The sequence below is a fragment of the Antechinus flavipes genome, chromosome 2 (genome assembly GCF_016432865.1).
Source record: "Antechinus flavipes isolate AdamAnt ecotype Samford, QLD, Australia chromosome 2, AdamAnt_v2, whole genome shotgun sequence".
Classification (NCBI taxonomy): Eukaryota; Metazoa; Chordata; class Mammalia; order Dasyuromorphia; family Dasyuridae; genus Antechinus; species Antechinus flavipes.
In genome coordinates this window covers 332,321,456-332,325,986 of record NC_067399.1, presented here as the reverse complement: position 1 = coordinate 332,325,986, position 4,531 = coordinate 332,321,456, and the positions used below count along the sequence as shown (strand labels likewise).

The 4,531-nt window shown below is 32.8% G+C and overlaps 1 long non-coding RNA gene across 1 annotated transcript in view; it reads left to right on the top strand.

The window, feature by feature from the left end:
• Positions 1-2,996: 2,996 nt before the first annotated feature.
• Positions 2,997-4,531, top strand: part of LOC127549606 (uncharacterized) — a 22,676-nt gene continuing 21,141 nt past the window's right edge. Inside the window, exons 1-2 of the long non-coding RNA XR_007950671.1 lie at positions 2,997-3,147; positions 3,768-3,860. This is a non-coding gene — a long non-coding RNA (uncharacterized LOC127549606). The remainder of the gene's footprint in view (positions 3,148-3,767; positions 3,861-4,531) is intronic.

Sequence of the window (4,531 nt, the reverse complement as noted above, 5' to 3'; positions counted from 1 at the left end):
AGAAGGACTTGAATTCTAATCTGGTCTCAGAGACTTAACACTTCCTAGCTGTGTGAACCTGGGCAAGTCACTTAACCCCAATTTTGAGAGAGAGAGAGAAAGAGAAAGAGAGAAAGAAAGGGGGGAGGAAGAGGAAGAGGGAAAGGAAGAAGGAGAGGAAGAGGGAGAAAGAAAGAAAGAAAGAAAACTATCTTTTTATGTTTTGAGAAAAATAAAATGTTAATAAAATAATACATATAAAATGGAAAGAAATAGGTTTTTCTAGTCAGACATTGTGTATGCATTGTTCTTGCCTTCCTTATATCTTAATGTCTCTCCATTAAGATTTTTTATGTGACTTTTAATATATCACTAAAAATATGCCACTAAAGCATAATTGAACAATTTGAATTGTAGAGTTGCTATATAAAACCTCTTATTTTTATATGGAGTTTCATGTTTTTCCTCGTACTGTAAATAAAAACTTGACTCCTCTCTTTTCACTTAAAAAAAAGTAGTAGAATTTTCATTGCTAATTTCAGAAAGTGGGACAAAGCTTAAACTATTTTGCACTTAATTGAAGAACTTGAAAATTAGTAGGCATGAATAATTTTTTGACTCAGTCAACTGATTTATCCCATCAAAATCATTGATTTTTTTCTATCATTCAGTGTGTTCCCTGAATATTTAAGCTTCACAGTATCTCTAATTATCATAATAAAAGCATTTCATTAATAAAAAGGTTTAAAAATACTGGACCAAGAAGATATCTTCAAGGCACTTTACTAGAGACTTTCCTTCATCTTGATTTATTTTTGACTCCAGGTATTCAATCAGTTACAAATCCACTATCCCCTTCCTATTTCTCTCCATCTTGCCCATAGAGGCAACATCAAATGATTTTATATGTTCATATTTAAAATCTCCCACTTATCTAAAAGTATTATGAGAGGTCAAAAAAGCTTCATGGAAAAGTAAAAGGTGTTGGTTCACTCTAGAATAGGACCAAATGAAATAATGGCAGACTCTTCTTGGAATGTTCCAAACAAAGGGATGGTCTACTCTATTATGTAATTATTAATTTTTTGTTTCTTAAAAATGTTTTTCATTACTATAATAATTAGTAATAATAATAATAGCTTATATTTATACAGAGCTTATTAGAAGCCAGAAACTGTGCTAAAAGCTCTATAGTTATAATTTCAATTGATCCTCACAATAATCCTGGGAGGCAGAGGCTTTTGTTATTGTCATTTTAAAGATGAGGAAACTGAGGCAAATAGAGGCTAAATGACTTTCCAGGGTCACACAGCTAGCAAGTATCTGGGACTATATTTGAACTCAGATCTTCCTGATTCCAAGCCTAGCAATTTATCCACTGTGCCACCTAGCCATCTAATAATAAAATAAAATAATGAAAAATCAGTTTTGGAAATCTCAAAATACTTATTTTTCAATAGTTTTTTTTAGTTTTTCTAAATATATGCAAAGACAATTTTCAACATTTAAATCCTATGCAAAATCTTGTGTTCCAATTTTTTTCTTCCTCCCTCCTCCCCTAGAGATCAAGCAATCGGATATAAGCTAAACACATGAAATTCTTCTAAACGTATTTCCATAGTCATCATGCTGTGCAAGGAAAATCAGATCAAAAGGAGAAAAAATAAGAAAGAAAAAAAAACAAGCAAACAACAAAAAAAGGCAAAAATGCTGTGCTTTGATCCGTATTCAGTCTTCACAGTTCTTTCTTTAGATGTGGATAGTACTTTTCATCCTAAATCTATTGGAATTGCCTTGAATCATTTTACTGTTGAAAAGAGCCATGTCTATCATGTTTCTTACAGTTGATCATCACATAATCTTCTTGTTGCTGTGTACAAAGTTCTTTCAGTTCTGCTCACTTTACTTAACATCAAATCCTAAATATAGGCTTTTCTTAAATCAGCCTGCTCATCTGAAATACTTATCTTAAAAAATAAAGAAAAAAATGTTATCTTAAGGTTCATAATAGTTAAACAAATTATAATGAACAAAGTACAAAACTGTACCACTTACATGTATAAATGTCATATTGCTAAACTATGATTACTGATTTATACCTGTCCATTATTCAAAGGCATTCAGTAGTACAAAAGAAGAAGAAACTTTATAACAAAATCAAGGAAAAGAGAATATGTGTTTAAACATATTCCTTTTTTTTTTTTGCTAAAGCAATTGGAGTTAAGTGACTTGCCCAGGGTTACCCAGATAGGAAGTGTTAAGTGTCTGAGGGTATATTTGAACTCAGGTCCTCCAAACTTCAGGGTTTAGCTCTATCCACTGAACCACCTAGCTACCCTCTAAACATATTCTTCCTTATTTTATACTTGGTTTTACATTTGAAATCAAAACACACAAGAGTAGCAGTGCCATCAGAACTCAAAGCAAATGATTCATAATAAAAAAAAAATAAAAGGGCCAAATTCAATTACATGCCATTGCAAAGATTTTGCATATAAAAATCATTTAGAATCTGTATGCATAAAATCAGTTAGAATTAATACACAATTGATAGGGGAAAAATTCTCGCCAATAAATTTTTCTCATAAAAGTCTGACATCCTCAAGATATATGGAATTGATACTAATATATAAGAAAAAGAGCTACTTACCAAAAGGGCTTAATATGAACAGGCAATCTTTGAATGAAGAAATGCAAAATATCAATAACCATATAAAACACTCCAAATAAAAATCAATAAGAAAAACAAAAATTGCAACAATTCTGAGTATGCATCCCATATTTATCAATTTGGCAAATATGACAAAAGATGAAAGTGTCCATTTGGGGAGGGGTTGTGGGAAGACAGGCACACTAATACACGCTTAATAAAGCCATAAATTGGTGTAACCATTCAGCAAAACAATTTGAATTGGATTAGGAAATCATTGCACTGAACTTTGACCCAATAATACTATTACCAACAACAAACCAACGAGGGAGGAAATGTAATGCATGAGGACACACCAAATGGGGAATGGCTGAACTAATTTTGAATACAATAGAATATTACTAGACACTAAAGAAATTGTAATGGATCCAGAGAAACACAGGAGAGTCTGTATGAACAAATGCAGAATGAAATGAGCACAATAGGGCCATTTACATGATGATCATAATAATATAAAGGTAAATGATTTTAAAGGCTATAAAATTCTATCAGCACAGTGACTAACCATTTATTAATTAATAATAAAAAAAGAATATGATTAGACATTCCATTCCATCATGGCAGAGAACTAATTGATTAAAGCTGCAAATAGGACATACATCTTCAAAATATGCCACTATTTGTTACAAAGGGAGCCTTCTTTCAGGGGAGGGGAGGAGCAGGGAAACTGAGTTAGTAAACAGTGATAGAAATGCAAAAACAAAACAAAAGAAAAATCATCATTGAAACCTTTTAAAATGCACAAGAAGAAAGGGGGGACACAATTAAACAAGGCAATTTTGCCGTTATCATGTTCTATTTTATATGCAATTAAAAAAACAGAAATTCATAGATTTATTCTTTGTGGTGGAAATGTTCATGTTTGTTGATATATGTTCATTTCAGAATTTTTATTAAAAAAAGAAAATAGCTCCCAGAAATCTTTGAGTATACAACTATCTTTTTTCCTCTACTATTCAATCCACAAAATCTTTCTCCCAAATCTTTCTGTTTATCTGACATGTTATTATTCTTGGTGTGACCCTCTCAGGACTTTGTTATTTATTCTCATTCTTTCACTGTTTTGACTGAAACCCAGGAAAAGATCATAGTTTGGATTCCATGGAACTTCCCTACTGTGTACTTCTCCCTATTGGATGAAAAACTTATTGAGCAGTAATTCAGACATAAGGTACTCAACACTCAGTTCTATGCCCAGACTTAACTGTGACCTAGTAAGTTAATAAGTAACTTTTCACAAATTCACTAATACCTATCTTGTATTTGCCAGTAAATGTATGGATACAAACTACATTAATCACTTCCCAAATTTCCCAGGATCTTCAAGACCCAAAGTCACTCTGTGTCAGGCCAGAACTCTCCTTAGAGTCACTGTAAATTATAATTTTCCCATATTCCTGGGATCCACATGGGCATTTTGAAGCCAGTTTTCAAAAGCGAGAGGAGATAATATACAGGAAGAAAGGCTTATTTGCTTTGCTGCCTTCTATTCAACATTGTTCTTGTGTTAGTGGAGCAGCCAAAATTACCCAGACTCCTCAAAGCATTCTCTGCATCAACCCAGTCTATTCCCACCTGGAAACAAATGATTAGAGTAAAAGGATTTTTTTTTAATGCATTGCATTATTCAACAGCCTTTGAGAGCTGGCAAGCACAAGGGCCAGAGACCTTGTTTTAAGTCAATAATTTAAAAGCTCCCTGGACGCTGGAGCAGTACAAGTTGAGTCATCTGTAACTTCACCCAAAAAATGAGTCACAGGTGCTTATGCCATCACCCTGGAATGATGTTGTAACTTTGAGGTAGCCAGTCCCTGACATGAGATCAAGAAAAAGAAATGTGTG